This window comes from Ursus arctos, unplaced genomic scaffold, assembly GCF_023065955.2.
Source record: "Ursus arctos isolate Adak ecotype North America unplaced genomic scaffold, UrsArc2.0 scaffold_17, whole genome shotgun sequence".
Lineage (NCBI taxonomy): Eukaryota > Metazoa > Chordata > Mammalia > Carnivora > Ursidae > Ursus > Ursus arctos.
The window spans coordinates 48,081,275-48,107,458 of record NW_026622841.1 but is presented as its reverse complement, the minus strand read 5'-3'; the positions used below and the strand labels follow the sequence as shown (position 1 = coordinate 48,107,458).

The 26,184-nt window shown below is 41.3% G+C and overlaps 1 long non-coding RNA gene across 3 annotated transcripts in view; it reads right to left on the bottom strand.

Moving 5' to 3' along the window:
* Positions 1 to 26,184, bottom strand: part of LOC125282734 (uncharacterized) — a 74,558-nt gene that overhangs the window by 40,578 nt on the left and 7,796 nt on the right. For 2 of the 3 annotated variants that reach the window (XR_008959729.1, XR_007189927.2), the window contains exon 2: positions 1,995 to 2,098. The exons of the other annotated variant lie outside the window; for it this stretch is intronic. This is a non-coding gene — a long non-coding RNA (uncharacterized LOC125282734). The remainder of the gene's footprint in view (positions 1 to 1,994; positions 2,099 to 26,184) is intronic. 3 annotated transcript variants of the gene reach the window in all.

The window sequence follows — 26,184 nt, the reverse complement described above, 5'->3', positions numbered from 1 at the left end:
ATTGAGCAAGGTGTAAATTTCATTTTTTGGCACAATATTTCCTGTTACAGAGCTGTTCAAAAGAGAAAACACAGAGGTGAGATGGTTGTGAAAAGCAACCTAGCGCTATGTGAAACATACAGGAAGGCAGCAAAATACAGATTTTTATCAACCCAGGACTAAAGGCAAATTTTAGGGAACAAAAGGCCAGGGCAGTGAAAAGGTCATCTCAAACAACCCCTTGGGTCTGAAAAACTACCAGGTGAATGAAGCAGTAGTTGTGGCTGCTTTCACAGACCCCACGAGCAAGCACTCCCCCTAGCAGTGATCACGTGGCATTGTATGGCTTGTTTCCTGAGTGTTTCAATCTCTTCAAGCATGCCACCAAAATTCTAGAATGGGATAATGAACTAGAAACAAAAGAGCTGAGAGTCACTGAACCAGACTGTCAAAATGTCAAAAACTAAGAGAAAGCAAAAAAAGATGGGAAGAGCATAAGAGACTGATAGATTGTGGACCTTATTCAAAGTCTTTCACGGTTAGGCAAAACACCTCCAGGTCCACCCACACCCAGGACTGCATTTCAACAAGATAGCTCACGTGTTGGAGAATTCACCTCCCACCAGCAGATCCCAGGAGAGAGAAATGAAGGGCTGGAGGGAGAGCAATTTTTCATCTAGCTAAGCCTCAGACCACTGTCAACACTGTAATTATATTATGCCTGCTGTTTATTTTGGTAATTTATCGGGATAAGGTACATGGGATAATTGAAAAACTAAATTCATTCAGTCACAAAAACATTCAACTGGTTTATGTGTGGAGCAATAAAGTGGGAAAGTGACACAGCATCCAAATTGTAGCCATGTGTGACTTGGCTTTTTTACTTGGGGGAAAGAAAATGGTTAAGCCTGAAGGATTGTATTTCTCTCTGTCGCTCCGACTCTGAGGGCATAATGAGTTCCTGCTGGTGACACAGTGGCTTGGGGAGGCAAGCAGAGAGGTGGTTTGGTGCGTTTCCAAAGCTGTGTGTGAGCCTTCACCACGAGACCCTAGTTCTGTGGGAGGGACAGGCAGTGAACCCTGCTCAAACTGGCTGGGGTGCCACGTGCTAATATACAGACTTTGCCGAGCTCCCTAAGCACGTCTCAAACGTGAATTAACTTGAGCACCTTTACGACAGAGCACAAGGCACTCATGCAATCCTATATTCACCCAAGATTCATGTAGTCTACCAGAGGGCCTCCCGGCTTTGTTCACGGTCCTATGTCAGGTGCTAGGGATCTTTCTTGAGTTCCCTGGAAAGCAGATCTCAACATAAAGTCTTCATTTCCGTCCTCTACCACCGATTCTAATTTCGGTCCCCCCTGGCCGGTGCTCCACACAGCTGAGGCTGCCTGCCTGATTATCTAGGACCTCGGCCAGAGCCCTGAGCTGCCCTGCCCTCAGCAAGCCACAGCTAGCTATTAAGGTTGCCCATTTACTGTGATCCCAGGCTTACCCTTACTCCTGGATAAGCACCAGGAGACACCCAAATGAGTCCTCTGCGTTCTAGTCAATTCCTCCATGCTTTTATTATTTAGAAGTGACCCACTCCTCATGGTGATTGGGGTCAACTTTGCCTACCAATGCAGTAATTCTCTTCCTTGTCAGTTCTTCCACTGAGATGAGGAGACTAAAATGACCCAGCCGTAGTCCCAGCTCCAAGTTCACACACTGCCCAGCGCTTCCCTTGTGGGAAGCAGGCACTTTAATATGGCAGAGCCTGAGGTTGCAAGCTTGAGAAGCAGTGACTGGGAGAGGCTGCACACCTGCTTCTTCCCCTTGGTTCCTGTCTCTGTGAATTCTGGGTACTGGGAACACAGCACCACAATCACGGGGTTAGTGTGTATTCTACACAGTGAGGACAGCCGCACCCCAACCCTACGGGTTATTGTCCCAAGGCTGGCACCCCAGCTGAGCCTTCAATAACCTCTTCCCTGTCCCACTGCACTAGCTACTCCTGGGTAAGCACATACCTGACGAGCCCAGTGGCTCTCCTGGTCAGGGACCCACTGCGACAGTGTTATGCAGGATGCCCCATCTATAGATCAGGAATTCCGCGAGCCCTCGGATGGTGGTTCTATCAGAGACACAGGGGCAAGGTAGGTGTCAGCTCTGGTGCGGACTAATCAAATTGATACCACTCTGCCACCCAGTGGGTGGTCTGGTGTCTTCAAGGCTCGTCATGACTTGTCCATAGCCACAAAATCAGACTTCTTGTCTACCTCACTGTTGAGCGCTCCCTCTGCAGTGGAAGTTCTCTGGTGGGCATTAAGGTAGGATACGAAGACACACACTTTGAGCCCATAATCTCATCCCTCTTCCCCAGATTACCTGATCACGGACCTTCCAATCTGGTTCCTTCGGGGCCCTGACCAAGCAGCCAAGCCATTTACCCTTGTTCCCCAGTTCATGGCCATCTGCAACTCAAGCGGCTTCTCCCCCTATATAAAGTGAACCTCCAAGTGTGCCGTTTGTATCTCTGCCCACTGGAACAACTGCCGTCACCACTTTCTGTGAAGGCCACCCCGACGGGGGTTCTCACATGACGGCGGTGCGTTCCCAGCGAGCACTGAGATCCGTCATCCTTCTCCTCCACTGTGCTGGTAAACGGATGGTAGGTGGCTAGTTAACTTTTCTGCGGTGGTAGGTTCTGGGCAGAGACGTGATATGAGTGAGGCCCTTTGGCACGTAAGTCTGTACTTTTCCTTGGCGACCCACCCTGCCAACCCGGAGAGCAGCACTGGGCTGGGGAACACATGGCTTCTCCCGCAAGGCTCTGCCCAGTGGGTGGTCGCTCCTCCTCGAGCGACTGGCCAGAACGTGACACCCTCTACAGAGCAGGTCACAAAAATCGCCGTGCGCCAGACCCCACTCTGTCCAGTTGTGGGGGGCACACTCGAAGCTGCAGCTGCGACTGCCCGTTCGAATGCCCTTGCTATAGGAGAAGGAAAAAAACCACAGTTTGGTTTGGGCCAATCCTGGCTCGCAAATTGTGCTCCAGCCAGCTGAGAGGTTGGCATTCCTAAGAGAATAGAAAAGTTAAGAAATCTGTAAGAGGTCTGCTTTGTGTTGATTTTTCCAGGGATTTTGAAGTTGCTGGATGCTTCGAAGTATTGAGTGACTAATTTCCCTTCCTTTTTTTCTAAAGTCTCACATGGTAAACATTTCTTTCCTGAAAACCTGCCAAAAGAGTAATTTTTTTCAGAGTTGGAATATTATTTTAAAATGTAAAATGAAGTCCTGATACCAAATATTATCAACGCAGGCACTTGAATCTACATATAGCGACTTAGAAGTACTGCCTTCTTTTGGTCTCAGGCTTTGGGAGTTGAAAAAAAAAAAGAGAGAGAGAGAATTCCAAATGCTTCTGAAGCACTTATTTTTCTCTAAGATCCAGGCTTACTTTGTGGATGAGAACGGTCAATCCAGGACAGTTGGCAACTCCAGGTAAAAATGTGCCTACGATTTGTTTTGAGTTGTGTTATTACACCTTTCGAGCCAAGGATACAGATTGGCAGTGCCCTGGAGAAGGGAGAGAACTGGACACCACCCACACCTCCCCTCTGGGGAGGCCTCCAGACAGAGCCTGGAGCAGGGCTGCACTGGAATTGACCCGAACCAGGCCTCCCCGTGCTGCCCTAAATCAGATCTCATTTAGGACAGCATGCTCAGAACCTATCTTCACTCGTGCCCACTCCGGATGGGCTGATCTAAGGGTATATACAGACGTGCTAAATGGGTGTTTGCTTGTGTCCTGAGAAGTGTCTCTGTCAAATCCATAATCAGGTTGGAGGACGGTGATAAAATACTATGGGACACTACCTGGTTTTGCCATTTAGTGAAGGAGTCGGCCTTTCATGGCAAAAAGTGCTGATTGAAAGTCAGGTATTTTGTCTCAAGAGGTAGATCTACAGCTAACCTGGAATTTAAAAATGTTTTCATAAAATAACAATACAACTTATTTAAATGAAACAATTTAAGTGCCCCGTGTATTATGAAATTCCTTTGATTAGTAAGTCACATTACTTATGGACTGTTGGAAGACCAACTTTTCACCGTACAAATTGCCAGTGGATCATTTGGGAAAAGAACCAGAGGGTCAGGAAGAGCTCTTTATCACACTAATGCGGAAAGACACACAAAGCATGACCCAGATCTAAAAAGGGGCCAGCACTTCTAGCGGATGTCATTCATGGTTGAGCTGAGGAGGCTGCTGCCTGGGAGCAAAACGAACAAAGAAAATGATGGAGAAGAGGTGGGGGGAAAACACTGCCCAGGGTGAGACACAACAGGGAGACCAGGAGGACCTGGAAAGGGTCTGGCTTCAGGAAAGAAAGCAAGAAGTGAAGGCTTTCCATTTTTTTTAGCTTCTTCCCCTTCCTCCCCCTTCTGGAAATCTGAATCCAACTAGATAACATATTTGACTGCAGGAATCCCCTCTTTCCGTGTGTTCCATCATGGTTATAGTTATGAAAAGAATGTATTTAATTTGGATAACACTAGCTGCTATAACAAACAGCCCCTCAAAAAAGGGCTACAATGGCTTACAGAACACAGAAGTTTATTTCTTGGCATAATTCAACGTGGGAGACAGATTCCTAGTCTTTGGCAGCTCTCCTCCACAGGGTGACTCAGGAACTCAGGCTCCATCATTTTGTGGCAGTGTCCTCTCCACAGCCGTGTCATCTTCGGCATCGAGACACTAAGGGGGACAAGTATGAAGAGGGCACACCTTCCTCTTAAAAGCCCTAGCTCGAAAGTGACCTGCAAACTTCCACTCACAAACCATTGGCTAGAACTTAGCTGCATTCTGTGCCAACCTGAGGGGGCACAAGAGAGGTCTAGGTGCACACCCAACAAAAAGAAGAAATGGGTTTTTTGGTTAATGGCAAGCCATCTGCTTGGAAGCAGATAAATGCCTTATTCCTTTTTGCATGAGTGCCTGAGTTCAGATCCCTCATTCTTATCCACTCTATCCTCTTGCCTCCCTGAGTATAACTTTTGTTTTAAAGATTTTATTTATTTATTTGACAGAGATAGACAGCCAGCGAGAGAGGGAACACAAGCAGGGGAGTGGGAGAGGAAGAAGCAGGCTCCCAGCGGAGGAGCCTGACATGGGGCTCAATCCCAGAACTCCGGGATCACGCCCTGAGCCGAAGGCAGACGCTCAATGACTGCGCCACCCAGGTGCCCCAGCCTGAGTATAACTTTTAATCATAACTTTCATTCACACACACAGAAACCAGCTTCTAGAATTTTATAACCCAAAGTTTAAAAGCATGACATAATGCAGTGTATCTCAAGGCGGATTCTTAGATGGGGTCCACTGAGCTCACTATGACAATTTAAAATTTTTGAGTTTCCATTGTAATGATAACCTTCTAAAAACATGTCATGGAGGGTATGAATCTCAGTATGCAAATTTATGTATGGAAAAATATACTTAATCGTCTCTCTCTCTCTCTCTTTTTTGGGGGGGAGGTCATCTCTTTAAGAGTGCAGACCCAGTTATCAATCACCCTCCTAGCATACCCAGTGCTGAGTCAGCTGACTTTTTTTTAAAGTTTTTATTTTAATTCCCGTTAGTTAACATACAGTTAACTATATTATGTTGTATTAACTATATGTTATGTCAGTCGCAGATGTACAAAACAATAATTCAGTACTTCCATACATCCCCCCGTGCTCATCACAACAACTGCACTCCCTTTCCCCATCACCTACTTCCCCCATCTCCCTACCCATCTCCCCTCTGGTAACCATCAGTTTGTTCTCTATAGTTAAGAGTCTGCTTCTTGCTTTGTCTCTCTCTCTTACTTTTTTTTCCTTTGCTCATTTGTTTCGTTTCTTAAATTCCACATATGAGTGAAATCACGTGGTATTTGTCTTTCTCTGACTTCTTTCACTTAGCATTATACTCTCTAGTTCCATCCATGTTGTTGCAAATGGCAAGATTTCATTCTTTTTAATGGCTGAATAATATTCCACTGTGTGTGCATATATATGTGCATAGACACACATAACACTTCTTTACCCATTCACTGATCAATGGACACTGGGGCTGCTTCCATATCTTGGCCATTGTAAATAAAGCTGCAATAAACACAGGTATGCATGAATCCCTTTGAATTAATGCTCTTGTATTCTCAGCTGACTTTTAAAGCTCCAGGCTCCAAGTCCCGCTGGTTATACAAACTCAAGGAATTCGGCCCCTCTGCTTTTCAAGGCCAGATGTTATGGAGATTCGTTTTCCCTGTTTGGGCTTCCTGGTGCTTTGCCCTGTCCGTGCCTGCAGCTCCTTCCCTCCTGTGGGCAGCTCCCAACCACCATTTCTATCCTTCCTAACCTCTCCGGTGCAGCTTCTTCTCTACACATAGTTGTGGAGTTTGTTCTGCCAGTCTTCAAATTGCTCTCTGGTTTGACTCCGATGTGAGTGATACCTCGTTGTAAACATGGCCGGGGGTGAGCTTGGGGCCCTCCTACTCTGCCATCTTGTACCCCTTCCTACGTCATTCTCTATCATTATTAGTTTCTAACTTGAGTCCACCATTTCACCAGGAAGTCAGACAACCTCAAGTCTCGTTGTTCCCTTCACCTCACATCTCTGGGGTTTTGTCCCAACTCCACAACCTTTCACAGGACCCAAACACCAACACATGGGGGACTGTGTGGGAGGAAGGACATCTGTCCAGATAAGGAGCCACTAAGGTATGCCCCTCCAATCTCATGCCACTGCCTCCCACTGACCAAATCGAAGAAGAAGCCAAAAGACAAAAGGGCCCAGTTATGTAGTTCACCAGGATCAGCCTCCGAGGGCCCAGACGAGGATGGAGGAAAATGGAGAGCAGATCTGAAGGTACGAACGGAAGATAAGCATCACATTGAGGAAGCGTCTAGTCAAAATTGGCTCTTTCATCTGAAGGCTTAAGGAACAAAAATCAAGAAAGCTTGTAAATAATCTCTGCTTCCCTGACCCACCAGCTCGCTCCCATGAGGTCACAGGACTAGAACCCCAGGTACCTGCTGGAGTGGCTGAAGTAAGACGAAAAGGGCTGGAGACAACACAGAAATCAGTTAAGAAATAACTCAAAATATTATCTCAGCAATATAAGCACATTTTGAACCATCTGGATGGCCATCTAAATATCTATTACTACCACGAGATTTCAGGGCCTGCATTTACACTTAATAATGTACTAGCTTCAAGTATGTTTTAATTAAGTCTTCTATTTGCTAAACATTTCTTAAGCAACTACGATGTGCCAGACACTATTCTAGACACCAAGAATACAACAGGGAACACAGACAGAGGACCCACCCTCAAAGAGTGAACATTCCAGAAACATAGTTCTATTTGTTGTCATGAGCTAATGAAACAAGAACAGAGGTGAATTTCATAACAAAATAATCAGTTAGGCCAAGTAAAGGCTAAATCATATCCCAATGTGCTGTAAAAATCTTGGGCTTTAACAGTAATTCAAAGAGAAAACAATAATGTTAAAATAGAATCATCACAGAGCATACAGAAACACCAAACCGTAAAGAACCTTCGTGGTAAAAATCGATATTACATTTATACTGCCAGCCTCAATTTTAGTGCAAGAAAATGATATTAATTGTTCATTAGTAATATTATCTGAATTTTTTATTCTATTTAATGTGTACATTTGCTTTTAGTTCTGTAGTTATATAAATGCCATAAGCATGAGATATTTACTTCTAGTTTTATTATTCACTCAAGAAACATAAAATAATTTTAGCCAACATGAAGTGTCCGTGGAAATATTTTTCTTAAAAAAAAAGTTTATTCTCAAGAAATAATAATTGTTGGCAAGGATGTGGAGAAAAAGGAACCCTCTTGCACTGTTGGTGGGGATGCAAGCTGGTGCAGCCACTGTGGAAAGCAGTATGAAGGTTCCTCAAAAAATTAAAAATAGAATTACTCTATGATCCAGGAATTGTACTACTGGATATTTCCCAAAAAAATATAAAAATGCTAATTCAAAAGGATACATGCGCCCCTAATGTTTATTGCAGCATTATTTACAATAGTCAAATTATGGAAGCAGCCCAAGTGTCTATTGATAAATGAATGGATAAAGAGGTAGTGTGTGTGTATGTGTGTGTGTATACATATATTGCACAATGAAATATTATTCAGCCATAAAAAAGAATGAAATCTTGCCATTTGCAACAACATGGATGGAGCTAGAGAGTATAATGCTAAGTGAAATCAGTCAGTCAAAGAAAGATAAATATTATATGATATCACTCATATGTGGAATTTAAGAAACAAAACGTATATGCATGGGGGAGAAAGAGAAAGAGTGGGAGACAAAGCAAGAAATAGACTCTTAACTATGACAAGTTGATGGTTACCAGAGGAGAGGTATGGGGTGGGGGGTGTGTGGGGGGGGAAATAGGGAATGGGGATTAAAGAAAAAAGAAAGACAGGGGTCTAGTGAGCTTCAATCATTTCTGAAGTTTATCCACACACTAGAATATACTATAAATTTTTTAAAAGTTTAGTCTTCATTCAAATTTGGGAAACTCTGGAATAGTGGAATTGGACTTAATATTATTCAAATCGCAGCTTCCCCACTTACCACTGGGCTATTCAGTCTTTATCAGACTTTATCCCCTCCTCTACGAAATGGGGATAATAGCATCATAGGGACTGTGTTGGGAATTAAATGAGAAAATACATATGAACAGTTGTCTGGCAATTCCCTTCCCCATAACATTTTCAAAATGAGTGATAAAAAGAAAATACTTGAAATGATAAACTAATAAGGCCATTTCTTTGAGGAATTCCTTCCACTCAAGAAAATGGAACCATTTTCACCTGGAAATTTCTAGAGTCTCATAAACTAGAAAACTGTTCAACCCACAAAGAGAAAAGAGGAAGAAGCCATAGCTAAATTAAAAAGGCTAAATAGGGGCACCTGGGTGGCTCAGTCGGTTAAGCGTCTGCCTTCAGCTCAGGTCATGATCCCAGAGTCCTGGGATCGAATCCCACATCGGGCTCCCTACTTGGCGGGGAGTCTGCTTCTCCCTCTGCCTTTCCCCTTGGCTTGTGTTCTCTCTCTCTCTCTCTCTCTAGCTCTCTCCCTCAAATAAATAAATAAATAAAATATTTTTTTTAAAAGAAAGGCTAAATAAACAAATAAGAAAGGTAACACTCATGCTAGAAATCTAAGGGAAAGTCTAGCTTCCAATTTTTGAGAAAACAATGAAAAGAGAATGTTGGAGATAGAATCCATCGAAGTTTCTGCTCCCACACAGCATGCTCAAACAGCAATAAGCTACCTTAAGAGAAGAATTTAAGAAAGGAACGTTATTTCTCTGGAATTGCCCATTCTGAGTACCCAAATCCTCCCTGTAGTAGTTTGGGTGGGGGTTGTTTTTCCTTATTTCCAGAGCCCTTTGGTCTTTACATTTGCAAAAGCTCAAAGTTCATTTCAAGTCTAGCTTTTAAATACAGCTGCTCATTTGATTTGCTAGCCCAGGTAATATCTTTTTCTGTTCTCTTAGCCCTGTATTCTTCTATTCCCTCTAACTTGGGAGCTCAGTGTTGAAACTTTAGTTACTGCTTCTCTCAGTACCCTCTCTTTCTCCTAGTAACCATATTCTGGGGTCAGAGGAGATAGACTTATTTTGCTCCCTTTGAAAGGAAGAATCACCTCCTTGTTGGAGTTCAATTAAAAGTGCAGTTCCGCACTGCACAGAGCCCTGCTTCTTCCAGGACGGCACCGGCTGTTACATCCCCAATCCTCTGCCACACTCCCTCACACACAGTCTAGAACAACTACTCAGGACTGGAACTCAGAGCAGGTGCAACGAACACAGGTGACTAGATCAGGGAGGGCCAACCACAGCAGGTGATACAACTAAGTGTTAAACCCAAGAAGGACTTGACTAGTTAGTGCAGAGGAGAAACTGCGAGTTCCTCATTCTGACTGCAGAGTATGTGGTTATGAGGCGAGGCAAGATGAGAGAAGTGTAATATACAATAATGACTTTGGAGTCAAAAACACTCAAGATCAAATCTCAGCTGTGTAAAGATTAAGTTCTCCGGTGGCGGGGGGGGGGGGAGTGCCTGGGTGGCTCAGTCAGTTAAGCGTCTGCCTTCGGCTCAAGTCATGATCCCAGCATCCTTGTATGGAGCCCCATGGCAGGCTCTCCGCTCAGTGGGGAGCCACTTCTCCCTGTCCTTGTCACTCCCCTCTGCTTGTATTCTCTGTCAAATAAATAAAATCTTAAAAAAAAAATACATTTAAGTTCTGGGAGTCTTGGTTTTCTCATTTGCGTACAATATTTCAAAAAGGAATAAAGGAGATCATGTATATAAAGTATGAAAGACAATGACATATGATGTGCTCAGCATATAGTAACTAAGTACTAATATTCATATATCTTTCTAAGTAATACATATGAATATTGTACCCTTTGCATAAGGCTGACAGATCAGTCAGGGCCACATTACTAATAGTTTTGTGTGTGGAGCTAATTCAACCAGGTCTTGAAAGCTATTAGGAGTCACTGACGGATTGTTAGCTGCTGGGAACGGATTGATCAGGTTTCTGTTTTCATTAGGGCAGACATTCAAGTACAAGGCTGAGCGCGAAGCACTGTGGGGGAAGTGTTCCAATAAAAATGCTATCTAGATTCCCTATGATTCATTGCCATCGACACTGACAATTTAGTGGAGGTCTAACTTCAAAACAGGAAATTCGTCGCTATTTTCCATTTACAAAGTGGGTGGAAGGAAGCTGGAGTTGGGTGAAGACACATTGTAGTGGAAAGTCTAACCAGAACCAAGCAGCGGAGACCTCCTCCAGCCCTGAAAGCAAAGTGCTTCATTTTCCTCTAAGAGGTATTCATAAATATAATACATGCTAGCAAGGAGGTCACAAAACTTCATGAAATAATCATAACTTCGTAATTGCCCCTGATACAGGTATGTATCACTTATTTTTTAAACTGACAGTAGAGGAACTCCTTGCAAGAAAAACACCATCAAAGTGAAGATGAGCCTTCTCCGGTTCTGCTGTCCGGAACTGCTAGGTGCTCGGAACTAACAAGAACCAAGTATCCTAACGCAGCACTAGATCTATCGTTTTCTAATAACTTACTTAAAATTTGGGGGCGCCTGGGTAGCGCAGTCGTTAAGCATCTGCCTTTGGCTCAGGGCGTGATCCTGACGTTGCAGGATCGAGTCCCACATCGGGCTCCTCCGCGGGGAGCCTGCTTCTTCCTCTCCCACTCCCCTGCTGTGTTCCCTCTCTCGCTGGCTGTCTGTCACATAAATAAATAAAATATTTAAAAAATTTTTTTTTGCAGTTGAAGATTAGGACCAGAATCCACTTCAGACAGGAATACATCTAAACACAAAAAGTTCACTTCTTTTGGTCTCAAGTTTTTTCACTACGTCACTTTGGGGGAAATATTTCCACGCAAATGCTGACCTCTTGTGGTAAGAACCAGTTACTGCAAAGAAAGTATCCAATGGAATTTAAGATAACGGGTTATGGATAGAAAGAGGCAAAGTAAGTTAAATGATCATATTTTAATGGCCAAAACAAAACAAAACAAAACAACAAAAAAAAAAACCCTTCATCTGCAAAATGCTTTTTCCTTGGCAATCCACAGAACTTTCTCTCTTTCCTCCACAGGATTTCTCATTTTGCCTATTACACTCCTATTGAAAATTATAAAACACGATCACTCCTAGTGAAAGAGATTTATTCTCACTGAAACAAGTACATCTAGTTCCTTCATTTTCCCTGTCTTACATACTCATTGAATATTTAAAAGTTTATTCGCCAATTCACTGATCGACACTTGGTGTTTCTAGTCCTGCAGCATTACCAACAGTACTGAAACATTCTTGCATACATCTCTTCGTATATACATGTAGGAAATCCTCTTGTGTTTACACCTAGAGTGAAATTATTGGATTGAAGGGTATTACATCTTCAATCTCACTAGAATGTCAAATCTTTTCCAAAATGGTTGGACCAGATTACATTTCCATCAGTTGAATACACAAGCCCCACTTCCTCACCAACATTCATCAGCTTTTTAACTCATGCCAATCCGACAGATGAGAAAACAATAGGTCTGCGTTATTTTATGCATTTCCCCGATTCCATGTGAGGTTAGCAGATTTTCATGTTTCCTCTTCTATATGAATTCTGTTTACATCTTTTGCCATTTTTAGCTTTATTTTCTATTTTTTTATTGATTTTAAGGTTTTCAATATATTCTAGACATTAATCGCTGCTCATATGAGTTGTAAATATCTTCTACCACTCCAAGTTCCATCTTTCCATTTTTACTATGATGTCTTTTGATGAGCTGAAATTAATTTTAAAGTAGCCAAAATTATCAACCTTTTCCTGTGTGGTTTATGTTTTTTGTATTTTGAAAAATCTCTCGCTACTCCAAGGTAATTAGGATATATTCTAAATAACTTAATTTTGCATTTTATAATATGTCTTTAATCCACCTCGAATTTTTTTTTGTATAATACAGGGGATCCATTTTTTTTTAAGATTTTATTTATTTATTTGACAGAGACAGAGACAGCCAGCGAGAGAGGGAACACAAGCAGGGGGAGTGAGAGAGGAAGAAGCAGGCTCACAGCGGAGGAGCATGATGTGGGGCTCGATCCCACAACGCTGGGATCACGCCCTGAGCCGAAGGCAGACGCTCAACTGCTGTGCCACCCAGGCGCTCCGGGGATCCATTTTTTTCACATGTGAATAACCAATTCTCACAGAATGATTTATCGTAGGAAATCTCGCATTTCCCTACACACTGCTAGTCACAGTGTCTTACAAGGTGATACAATAAAATGTAAAGTTTCTACATATATCTGGGTCTGTTTGGAGGTTCCTTATAGTCTTTCATTAGCCTATTTATCTTTTCCTACACCATTGCTATGGCATCTAATTTCTACGGTTGTAATAAACTGATATCTGGTAGGGCAATTTTTAATTTTTTCCAGTGTTACTGAGAATAATTGACAAAAATTGTATATGTTTAAGGTATACATCATGACTTTTTTGTTTTTGTGTAATTGACATACAATATGATATTCCTTTCAGGTGTACTGCATAGTGATTCAACATTTAGATACATTATGAAATGATCACCATGATAAATCTGGTTGCCCTCTGTCACCGAAGTTGTTACGTATTATTAACTATATTCCCTACGCTGTACATTGAATCCCCATGTCTTTATTTTATAACTGGAAGTTTGTACCTTCTAATCCTTTCCTATATTTCGTCCACCCTGCCGTGCCCTTCCCCTCTGGAAACCATCAGACTGTTCTCTGTTATCTATGAGTGTGTTTCTGTTTTGTTTTGCTTGTTTTTTTAGATTCCACATGTAAGTGAAACTATAGGGTATTTGTCTTTCTCTAACTTACTTCACTTAGCTGTATACCCTCTAGATCTATCCATATTGTCATAAATGGCAAGATTTCATTCTTTTTAATGGCTAATAGTCCATTGTATGTATGTGAGTATGTACACACACACATACACACCTTTTATAGTCATCTATTCATGAACACTTATCTACTGATGAACATACATCGACTATTGTAAATAATGTTGCAATGAACACAGAGGTACATACCTTTTTGACTTAGTGTTTGTTTTCTTCAAATAAATACCCAGAAGTAGAATTGTTGGATCAAGTGGTAGTTCTATTTTTAATTTTTTTGAGGAAACACCATACTGTTGTCCACAGTGGCTGCACCATTTTGCATTCCCACCAAGAGTGCCACAAGGTTTCCTTTTCTTCACATCCTCACCAACACTTGTTATTTCTTGTTTTTTTCATAATGGCCATTCTGACAAGTGTGAGGCTAGATCTCATCGTGGTTTTGATTTGCATTTCTCTGATGATTAGTGACATTAAACATCAGTATGTCTCCTTTAGAGAAATGTCTGTGCAGTTCCTCTAATTTTTAATTGGATTGTTGGGTTTTTTTATATTGAGTACAATATGATGTTTCGATATACATATACATTTTAAAATGATTACCACAGTCAAGGTAATTAACATATCTACCTCATATAGTTACCCTTTTTTGTGTGTGATGGGAATACTTAAGATCTACTTTCTTAGCAAATTTTAAGTACAGATCATTCTTGACCTACAATGAGGTTGCATCCCGAAAAACCCATAACTTGAAATATAGTAAGTCCAAAATGCATTTAATACACCAACTGCCAGGGCGCCTGGGTGGCTCATTCAGTTAAGCGTCTGCCTTTGGCTCAGGTCATGATCCCAGGATTCTGGCATCAAACCCCGCATCAGTCTCCCTGCTCAGCGGAGAGCCTGCTTCTCCCTCTTCTCCCTGTTTGTGTTCTCTCGCTCTCTCTCGAATAAATAAAATCTTTAAAATAAATACACCTTGTATTTACCAAACATCATAGCTTAGCCTAGCCTACCTTAAACGTGCTCAGAACACATACATTATTAGCCTAGAGTTGGGCAAAGTCATTTAACATGAAGCCTATTTTATAATAAAGTATTGAATAGCTCATGCAATTTGTTGAATACTGTATCGAAAGTGAAAAACGTAATGGTTCTTTGGGTACAGAATGTTTTTGAGGGTGTGAGTTACTGACCCTCCTGATCATGTGACTGAAAGCTGCAGCTTGCGGCCGTCACCCAGCATCACAAGAATCACAGGGCATATCACTAGCCTGAGGAAAGACTGAAGTAAAAAATTTGAAGTTCTACTGAATGCATATAACTTTTGCACTGTGATAAAGTCAAAAAACCTTAAGTCAAACCACTGTAAGTCAGGGGACCATCTATATATAATATAGTATTATTAACTATAGTCGCCAGGCTATTCATTAGGTCCCCAGGACTTATTCATCTTACAACTGAAAGTTTGTACCCTTTGACCAGTAGCTTTCCCTTTCCCCTGTACTCCAGCCTCTGGCAACCACCGTTCTACTCTCTGCTTTTATGAGTTTGGCTTTTTTAGATTCCACATATACATGAGATCATACAGTATTTGTTTTTCTGTGTCTGGCTTATTTCACTTAGCACAATATCATTTGGGGACTCTCTATTCTGTTCAGTTGGCCTATATAACTGTTACAGTGCCAATGCCATATTATTTTGATTGCTGTAACTTTGTCATATATTTTGAAAACATATATTATGTGATGCCTTCAGTTTTATTCTTGCTTAAGATTGCTTTGGCTACTTTAGGTCTTTTATGGTTCCATGTGAATTTTAGGATTTTTTTCTATTTCCATGAAAAAAGACATTGGAATCTTGATTGGTACTGCATTGAATCTGTAGTTCACTTTGGGTAGTACACATATTAATTTTCCAATCCATTAGATGGGGCATCTTTTCATTTATTTGTGTTTTTTAAATTTTCTTTCATCAATGTTTCATAATTTCAATGTGTAAGTCTTTCACCTACTTGGTTAAGTTTATTCTGAAGTATTATTCCTTCTTCTGTTTTTGTAAATGGGATTGTTTTCTTAATTTCTTTTTCAAACAGTTCAGTGTTACTGCATAGAAATTCCACTGATTTTTGTATATTGATTATACATTATAAATAAAATCATTTGTTAGTGCTAACAGCTCTTTTGATATAGTCTTTTGAGTTTTCTATATACAAAATCATGTCATTTGCAACAGAGACAATTTTACTTATTCCTTTCCAATTTGAGTGCCTTTCATTCTTTTTCTTTCCTAATTGCTCTGTGTAGGACTTCCAGTACTACATTGCATAGGAGTGTTTCCAGCGGGCATTGTTCAAAGTGGTCGAGAAACAGTGACCCCTGGTTGATCTGTGAGCTGGACAGTAATTGGAGGCTCCTCACCCCCATCCCTGTCCTTGGAATGTGCATTCTGCTTGCCTTTCCCACTCCTAGATGCTGCCCCAAGGACACAGCCTTGTGATAGTGATGTGATGTTGAGACCATCTGGATGGTTTATGTGACTAAAACCCATTAAGGCCTCTGTATAACCTTTTAAGACTTGGCAGGCAAGTGCAGAGATCTACTCTTCTTGTGGCCACCGAAGATAAGCCTTATGTGTAAGTTCCCTTGCTTATTAAACCCGCCACCTACCAATCTGAAGTGGCCTGCCTCTCTCTTCGGTGTCTCTCTGCCCTCCATGTATAAGGGCCAGTTTCAGATCATACCTGGGAAGCTCCCAAGGAACGTGAACCAACAATTGGGGAGTGAGCCAGGAAACCAAAGGAATGGGCCCTGGGAAAGAGACATCCATGAGGAAAATCCCAAGTTGGCCGTTGACCTCTTTGTGGGTGAGGTAGCCTATACATCTGATGTTTGTGGACCAGCCTGTGAGTACAGGGACACCACAAAAACACTGGCTGCTTCAATGGGCTTGTTTGAGAAATTGCACATAGCACACTGTGGCAAAGAAGGCAAACATAGCTGCCACCGTGGGCTGGCCACCATGCCCAGCTAGAGGCTGAAGCCCAGGTTAGAAAGTTAGAAGAGCTAAGGTTAGCGAAGGAGGTGCAAGTGTCCACTGGTCCACTAGCTTTGGGGCTGGCAGACAAAACAGGAGAGCAGGGTAATAAGTTGGAGACTATTTTATAAGTGTTCTTGCAAAGCTAGGAGGGCACAAGATACTTTGGATAAAGCCTGATTCAGAGACTAAGAGGTAGAATCTCTGGGAAAGCGATGAGAAGAGGAAAATGTGGTGATTGATGAGGAAATGGACTCATGTCCAAGCCAACTGACCCCTAATATAAAGGAAAATTTTAAATAGCAATTACCAAAAAACTCGTAGAAGAAAACTTAGATTTCTCTTTCCCTTGAGACTGTAAATCTTATCATGTCTTTGAAATGTAAACCCCAGGAGACAAACAAAACACTGACCACAGAGTTAAAAAGAAAAAAAAAAAAAGAGAGAGAGAGAGAGCATTTTAATACCAAAAGTACACTGTCACAAAATTAGCATCTGGATTACTGGTCTGTTTTTTTTTTTTTTTTTTTTTAGGTCTGCTCTTAATAAGAAATTGTAAAAAGGTTTTTCTTTACCTTTAATGTAATCTGCCTAAAAAAAACAAAGATTCTGTGTTTTGCCTCTATCAGGTCTTTGACTACTTAAGAAAATGGAGTCTTGGGGCGCTTGGGTGTCACAGCGGTTAAGTGGCTATCTTCAGCTCAGGACTTGATCCCGGCGTTATGGGATCGAGCCCCACATCAGGCTCCTCCGCTATGAGCCTGCTTCTTCCTCTCCCACTCCCCCTGCTTGTGTTCCCTCTCTCGCTGGCTGTCTCTATCTCTGTCGAATAAATAAATAAAATCTTAAAAAAAAAAAGGAAAGAAAATGGAGTCTTCGCCATTAAAAGAGCTAAGTTTTTATAACTGTGTAACTTTTGTATACATTAAATCTCATGGAAAGTACTGTCAAATAAGAAGTGATGCTTAAGTTTCTTTGCTATTTGTGTGAAATTCCTAAAAATCTGATATATCCTGTATAATATTACTAGTTGTAATTTTAAAATGTAGATCAGAGCAATAACCAAAATTCCTTGTCAATTACATTAAAATGAACTCTCATCAGATCTTTAACCATAGCCATTTTTTAAGTCTTTGTCATTTATAGACAGTTCATGTTTTACTCTGATGATTTGACCAAAAGAAAGTATTCCTGTAAAAGTCCTTCATCTGCAAGGAGATTTGTGGGAAAGACTTTTTTTTTCTGATAACTAAGATCAATTTGCATTCATATAGGAGGTACAAATAATAAACTTTCAGGTTCTTCTTCCTCAAAGCTACTCACATGGTCCCACCATATCTCATGGGAAGGTAGCTTTAGACCTGTCCTCAGTTTTCCTTCCCCACATCAGTAAAACTGGCCATTACATTGATGATAGAATATTAAAATATGAAGATTTGCCTCCGCTGTAGGACACCCTACAGGCTTTGCTAGAGCATCTATGAGAGGAAGGATGGGCAGTGAAGCCCCAGATAATTTAAGGCCCATATGGTTTTGGGAGTCATTTGGTTGACTGTGGCTTGCATTGTCCTAGAAGCTATGATTGATAAGGTGCAAGCCTATCCAACCCCTATAATTATGAAAGAGGTGCAAGCCTTGGTAAGGATTTGGGGGTTTGGAAGACTTTTATTCCCCATCTGGTATGGTATCTCTGTCCCTGGCAAAGAAAGGGCACATGTAAGAGTAGGGATCAGAGCAGTAAGCCAACTTTGAGAAGACAAAAATACTAGTACAGCTGATTAAAGCTCTGGGCACCTCCCAAGGAAGGTTAGCACTGAAGTTAGAGGTCTATGACTCTGGGAGATACGGGCCAGACACCGTGACAGAGACAAGAGAAAGGGAGAGTTCCCCTAGGATTCTGGTCCCAGCTCTGGAAGGGGACAGAAATCCAATATACCCCCGCAGAACAACAGCTCCTAACACTGTACAGAGCACTCTTCCAGGTGGAGCTTCTTAGGAAAGAAGAAACCACAGCAGCCAGTGAACTGAACTCAGAATGGTTTGAACAGTTATCACTCGTGAGCCCTGGCCGTTACCCTTTTGTACTAACAGTTGGGCTGTTCTAAAAAGATTAATCCTATGTCTTGGACAATGGCAAGCCAAGGGATGGATGATCTTGAGTGGGCCCTGCTGGGGTCAGGATATATGTGGGGACATTTGGGTCTGCCTGCAAGACCCGAATGTGGTCTTGAAGTGGTCTCCTGACGTGGTTCTCACTGTCTTACATGTTCTGGCTCATAAGGCACTGATAATAAGGAAGCTGATGCTCTAATTCAGGTACAAGCCCTAGGTTGGGTACAAGCCCTAGCAACCGATCCTTCAGAAGATACAGCAGATTGGATGCATAGAAAGAGTGGCCACCTCAGTGCCCAGGTGGGATGGATATTGCTAAGGATGCTGAATTGCCCTTGAAGTATGGTAACTTGGTTAACATGATAGCAATATGTCCTGTGTATTCTAAACAACACCCAAGGCAACTGCCAAAAGAGCCTGGGGCCATCCCCCAGAGTTCCCAGCCAATGAGGGATTGGTAAATGGATTATATGGGCTCCCTCCCTCTGAGTAAGTGTTCTAAATCCATCTTGGTTTGTGTGGACACCACATCTGCCCAACCCAAACTTTTCCCAGTCACCATGAAAACCAGGCTGCCACCATTAGGGAAGTCTTAGGGAAGCTGAGTACCATGTATGGATACCCTCATCAACTAGACAGTGATCAGGGGTCACTTCAAAGGCCATCAAGTATACAATTAGGCAAAAAAACATGACATTAAATAGAGGTTCCATCTTCCCAGAAACAACAGGGTTGGTAAAAAGGAAAAATAGAATATGAAAGCAGTGGACTAAATTACTAATAAATAAAGCTGTCTTGGGCAGATGACCTAAAGTACTGCCTGAGGCTTTAATGATCAACCATTAGGGCCGGATGTCCCACATGCCAGACTGGGGACTTCTGCCAAGGCACCCAATACCATCAAGGTATGAAAGTCATGGGAAATAGCCATTGCCCTGACTCTCACCGTGGACCAACATGCTATGCTGCTGGGAACACCAAGCACTGTCACCCCTGAGAAAGGCATTATCTACTAGAATTTGCAAAGAGACATCCCACTGGAATGGGTGAGTAAATTTGCATCCTTGGGTAAAGAGAAACTACTCAATCTCCCTTGGGATCCTTTTGTCCTGCTGCAAGCTGGACCTGCTGAAACACACTATACCTAGAATGGAACATGCACCACTGAAAGAGAGGAGAAAGTGGGGGTCCTGGTCTGGCATATTCCGCCCCCAGTCCATCTCCTCACACCTGACAGTGCTGTCTCACCCAGCCAACATGTATGGTATGAACAACCAGGTCAAGTTCCTAAAACCACCAACCTCCCTCTTATGGCCAGGTGGACATGTTCTGTTTCCTACTGTTAGGGTCATTTGGCCACTGTCTTTGTTCCCTCCATGGGCCTGGAGGATGTTATGGCACATATAGAAGCTCTTTCTAAATTCACCCAACAACCCTTAAATGACAGCCAGCAAAGCCTGTCCTTACTGAACACTGAAATGTCTCTAATGAAAAAAGCTATCCTCCAAAATAGGATAGCCTTGAACATTATTACTGCATCATGAAGCACCTGTGACATTATCCAAACAGAAGGTTGTATGTTCATACCTGATAAGCTAATGTGTCATCTTTATTTAAATCCCATGAGGACACAAGTAAATGCCCTGAGGGATCTGACCCTCTAGCTTAGGGAACTTAATAAATAAGTCAGATCAGTGGGTTCTTGATGAAAAAAAAAATTGTCACCGATTTTGAAAATTATTGTCTTATTCTATGCTTTCTCTTAAATGTGCCTGTATTGTTGCTGTGGGCTGACTGCTCAGGGCCCATTGCAGAAGAGGGGGGCCTGTGAGATTGTAAAAGCCAGTCACAAGGGGGAGAGTGTCGGGAGATGTCATGAGGTGACATAACAGCCAATTGGTTCCTGAGCTGGACCTAGCAATCAGAGGCTTCTCACCCTCTCCCCTGTCCATGGAATATGAATTCTTCTTGGCCTCCCTGCTCCCTGAGGTTGCCCCAAGAACCTAGCCTCATGATAAAGTGATGTGATGTTAAGACTAACTGGGTGGTGTATGTGACTGAACCCAGTTAAGGCCTTTATATAAACTTTTAATATTTGGTGGGCAGGTATGGAGATCTACTCTTCCCACTGCCATCCAAGTCAAGCTTCATATATAAGTTCCCTTGCTTATTAAACCTGCCACCTACCAATCTGGAGTGGCCTGCCTATTTCTTCAGTCTTTTCTGCCCTCCTCTTGTGGGGGCCGGTTTCAGATTACAACTGGGAAGTTCCTGAGGAGCTTGTGAACCAGCCAGCGTCTCTGTCTTGTTCCTGAGCTTAGAGGAAAAGCTGTCAGCTTTTCACCATTGAGTATGATGATAGCTGTGGGCTTTTCATATACGACCTTTATTATGTTGCAGTAAATTCCTTCTATACCTAATTCGTTGAGAGTTTTTATTATGAAAGGATATGGAATTTTTGACTGTCAAATGTTTTTTTCTGCATCTATTGAAATTATCATGTGATTGTTATCCTTCATTCCATTAAGGTGGTGTATTTACGACATTTATTGATTTGCAGTTGTTGAACCATCCTTGCATCCCAGGAATAAATCCCACTTGGTCATGGTGTATAATCCTTTTAGTGCTATTGAACTTGGTTTGCTAATATTTTGTGGAGGATTTTTCCATCTATCCTCATTAAGGATATTGACCTGTAGTTTTCTTACTTGTGGGCCTTTCTCTAGTTTGGTATCAAGGTAATGTTGGTCTCATTTGGAAGCGTTCCCTCCTCTTCAATTATTTGGAATAGTTTGAGGATTGGCATTAATTCTTCAAATGTTTGGTAGAATTCACCAGTAAAACCATCTGGTCCTGGGCTTTTGCTTATTGGGAGGTTTTTGATTACTGATTTCATCTTCTTACTAGTTACAGGTCTGAACAGACTGTATTTCTTTCGTGATTCATTCTTGGTAAGTTATGTTTCTTGTAATTCACTCATTTCTTATAGGTTATCAAGTCTAGTGGTATCTAATTGTTCATAGTAGTCTCATGATCCTTTTTATTTCTATGACATCAATTGCAACGTCTTCTCTTTTATTAATTTGATTTTGAATCTTTTTTTTTTCAAGTCTAGCTAAGGTTTTTTCAATTTTATCTTTTCAAAAAACCAACTTGTGGGGCACCCGGGTGGCTCAGTCCTTTAATCAGCTGCCTTCAGCCCAGGTCAGGATCCCAGGGTCCTGGGATCGAGCCCCACATTGGGCTCCTTGCTCAGCAGGAGCCTGCTTCTCCCTCTCCCTCTGCTGCTCCCCCTCCTTATGTTCTCTCTCTCTCTCCCTGTCAAATAAATAAATAAAATCTTTAAAAAAAACAAAACCAACTCTTAGTTTCATTGATTTTTTTTCTATTTTTTTTCTACTCTCTATTTCACTTACTTTCAAAGTCATTCAAAAAGATCCTCCTTTTTCAGGGCACTTGGGTGGCTCAGTCCGTTAAGCATCTGACTCTTGGTTTTGGCTCAGGTCACAATCTCAGGGTCGTGGGATCAGCCCCACCTTGGGCTACATGCTTGGCAGGAAGTCTGCTTGAGATTCTCTACCTCCCTCCTGCCCCTTTCCCCCTTCACGTCTGCTCTCTCTCCCTCTCAAATAAATAAAATCTTAAAAAAAGAAAAAAAAAGATCTTCCTTTTCCAATTCCATTTACACCTTTGTCAAAAATCAAGTGGCCAACTGTCTTTTTTTAGACTCTCTTCTGTTTCTTTGGTCTACTTCTTAATCCTTATTATTTTATTGACATTATTGTAATAGCTTTATAGAAAATCTCCAAATCTGGTAGTGTAATTCCTCTTTGTTCTTCTTCAAGATTATCTTAGCTACTTTAAGTCCTTTGCATGTCTTTGTAAATTTTAAAATCTGCTTGCCAATTTCTACAAAATATTTGCCAGGATTTTTTACTAAGATTTTATTGAACCAATTGATGAATTCATGAAACTGATCAATTTGGGAAGAATCGACAGCTTTTCAGTATTGAATCTTCAAATCCATCAACGTCATTTCTTTTCACTTATTCATGTCTTCTTTATCTCAGCAATGTTTTAAAATTCTTTTACATTTTTTATTAAATTCATTCCTAGATATTTGATGGGGTTTATGCTATTAAAAATGGTATTTACTTTAAACTCTGTTTTCCAAATTTTTAGGATTACCACAAAGAAGTAAACTACAGATTGATCTCATATCCTGTAATCTTGCTAAATTCACTTATTGGTACTAATAGTTCATTTATATATTTTTTATACTTTTGAATTTCCTACATAAAAAAAATCATGCCATTTGCAAATAAATTCTTGCCTTTTGTTGTTTTTTTCTTGTGTTAATACATTAGCAAGGACCTTCATTATAATGTGGAATAAGAGTGATGAATGTGAACATCATTATCTTCCAGATTTTAGGGGTAAAGATTTCAATATTTTACTATTATTATATTAGCTGAAGATTTTTTAAGATGCCTTTTATCAGATTGAAAAATTCCTTTTTACTCCTAGTTTGCTGATCTTTTAAAAAATTCTGGATCTTGAGTCTTATCACTTGTCCTGTATCTATTGAGATGTTTATATTTTTTCTCCTTTATTCTGAAAACATTATGAATTACATATATTTCAAATATTAAACCAAACTTATATTCGTGAGATAAACCTTACTTGCTTACTCACCTCCTGATATATTGCTGGATTTGAGTTTTTTCTTTTGGGACTTTTGTATCTAAGTTCATAAGGGACATTAGTCTGTAGTTTTATTTTCTTATTATGTACTTCTATGATTGTGAAATCAGAATTATGCTAGGCTCATAAAACAAGTTGGTAAATGTCTACTCGTGGTTTATTCTCTAAAAGACCTTGTGTAAAATTAATATTACTTCTTCTATAATAGAATTTACCAGTGGAGCCCTCTAGACCTGGAGTTCACTCTCTGGAAATGTTTTATTACACATTCAATTTCTTTAACAGAAATAGCACTATTCATATGTCCTATTTCTTTGTCAGTTTTGGTAAGTTGTGTTTCACAAAAAGGTTCCAAAATTTAAAAAGTTGTCAGATTTATTGCCTCAAAAATGTAGGAGAAAGCATTATGGAGGGATTATCAGGTAGTTAATATTACTTTGAATTTCATGATGTTTGTGACATCTGTAATGGTCATTTTTTTCTCATTCCAAAATAATATTCACTTCATATCTAATTTTGTATTTGTAATTTTGTGTCATTCTTCTTAAAGACCACCCCACCCAAATCATATAAACTTCAGGCTAGATCCATCCCTCCTTTGATGTATATCTATCTGATTTTGTTTCTACGATCATAATTTTTAATTTACTAGATATACATGTGTATATACTTATACATACGCCCACTCTCTTTCTCCATTAAACATACACACACACACACACACACACACACACGAGAGACAGAGAGAGAGAGAGAGAAGGAGAGGGGAGGAGGGAGAGCAGGAGAGAGAGAGGAAGAGGAGAGAAAGAGGAAGGGATGGGAAGGGAAAGGAAGGGAAGGGTAGGGAAGGAAAGGGAAGGGATTTTGCAGTTTTCCAGTCTTCTAACTTTTGTTAATATGAACTTATTTTTTTTCTTCTTATTATTTTCTCCAGTGATCTGGGGGTATACGTATTATTTTAGATTCTACTAGAGATTATCATGTATGTTCTTAAAATCTATACACTTTAATCTATATTTTTTGTACTTAGCTAAGATCCAACTAAATAGTTTATTTTGGCTCCCCTTACGTATGATTAAGAATTCAGCATATTTCCTCCCCTTACATTGACAGTGCTCCATTGGTCCTGCCTCATATCCCCCGGACCCACTTTTTACTCTCACCACTGCTGACAGCCAGCTCCACGCAGCGATTCACCTCAGCTGCATCATACATCTTTTTCTGCCCAAGGCTTCTCCAATATTGTGCTATTTCAAGAACCCCTGTGGGGACCCTCTATGTACTCCTGCATGCACAACAGCAAGGGCCTGTAAGTCAGCCTTTGATGACTAGAGATTCAAAGTCAATGCGTAAATGCTTTCCTCCCATTTCTTTGGGCAGGCAATTTTGAGGCACATTATATACAGCTTCTCAAAAGACTCCAGTGCCATTGAGCTCCATTCACCTGCAGCAGTGAGCGATGCTGGAAGGTAGCTTTGTAATGGCTTTTTCCTCCTCTGTTTCATTCTCCCTACTTCCACTGCTTCCTTGGATCATGTTTCAAATAAATTATGTGGACATAATTACCTCTGGAGGTAATCCAAACCAAAACACTCTTTTTCCATCCCTCTCCCAAACTTCCCAAGCTCTGTTGAGATAAACTGAGGTCTTATTGTCACCAATACCACAGAAAATACCAGATCACTTCCTGGTCATGTAATGACAGGCTCACATTCATGTCTACAGCCATTGAAGGCAGGCCTTACCTAAGAGGAGGCATGCCTACTGCTTGCCTGTGCACCCAGGAAAAGATCTACCACTTCTCCGAGGCAAAATCCAACTACAGGTTTCACCTGGCTCCTGGTAAAGGCACACACCTGCTGGATCATAATCTCCAGCGCACTGGATCACTTGAGAGTCAATCCACCCTATTCAGAACACCAGAGGGGTGGCCCAGCCTCCTCTTTGTGGGATTGAGAAATGAAAAGAAAACTAAACAATAACTTACACAGTGGTAGATGAAACCCAGCTCAGCTCCTGCATTAATTCGAACTCTTTGACAGCAGATAAAAGAAATCCAACTCCAAAGAGCATTAAACTATTCTGAAAGGGAATTAATTATTTGCGTGACGATGGCACTGAAGCAATCATCTGACATGAAAAAGAGCAGTGCTCCAACTCTTCTGCAATTAATCTTTTCCCAACACCTTCCCATCTCTGTCTCTTCACTGCATCTTTCCTCCCCCCCCCAACATCTTTCTCCTCCTCTTTTCATTTCCTATAGCCCATCTTTCAGCACTGTTTTTGTGTGTTGGCCTCATTTTCTCTTCCTGCAGATGAACTTAGTCCAACTGATAAGGAAAATGGCAACATTAGCTCAAAATTCACCACAGCCCCTGAGGTAACAGAATTGTTCTGGGCAACCAGAATAGCCAATGGATATCATCCTACTGACTGTTTGGCATCCAAAGACCCTTTCCAATTGAAGGGAAATCCCAAATGGGGCCCACTACAGAAGCTGAAAGCAAGGAGGGACAGGTATCACTTTTCCTCTTCTCTGGAAGCTGCAGCATGAACAAAAGCGCCAATCAGATACTCCCAGCCATGAACTTGAACCTAGAGGAAGAGGTCCAAAGTGTTAGGATTGGAGGTGATGCAGGACAGCTGCAGCAGCGTGGTGTGCTGGTGAGTGTTCAGTGATGTGATGGCAAGTGTCCATGGACCACAGAAACCAGAAGCAGAACCAAGCCATTGAAGATGACATTAGTGGGGACATCTTAAGACTGATAGTATATCTTTTTTTTTTTTTTTAAGATTTTATATATTTGAGAGAGAGAGCAAGCAGTAGCAGGCAGGAAGGGTAGAGGGAGAAGGAGA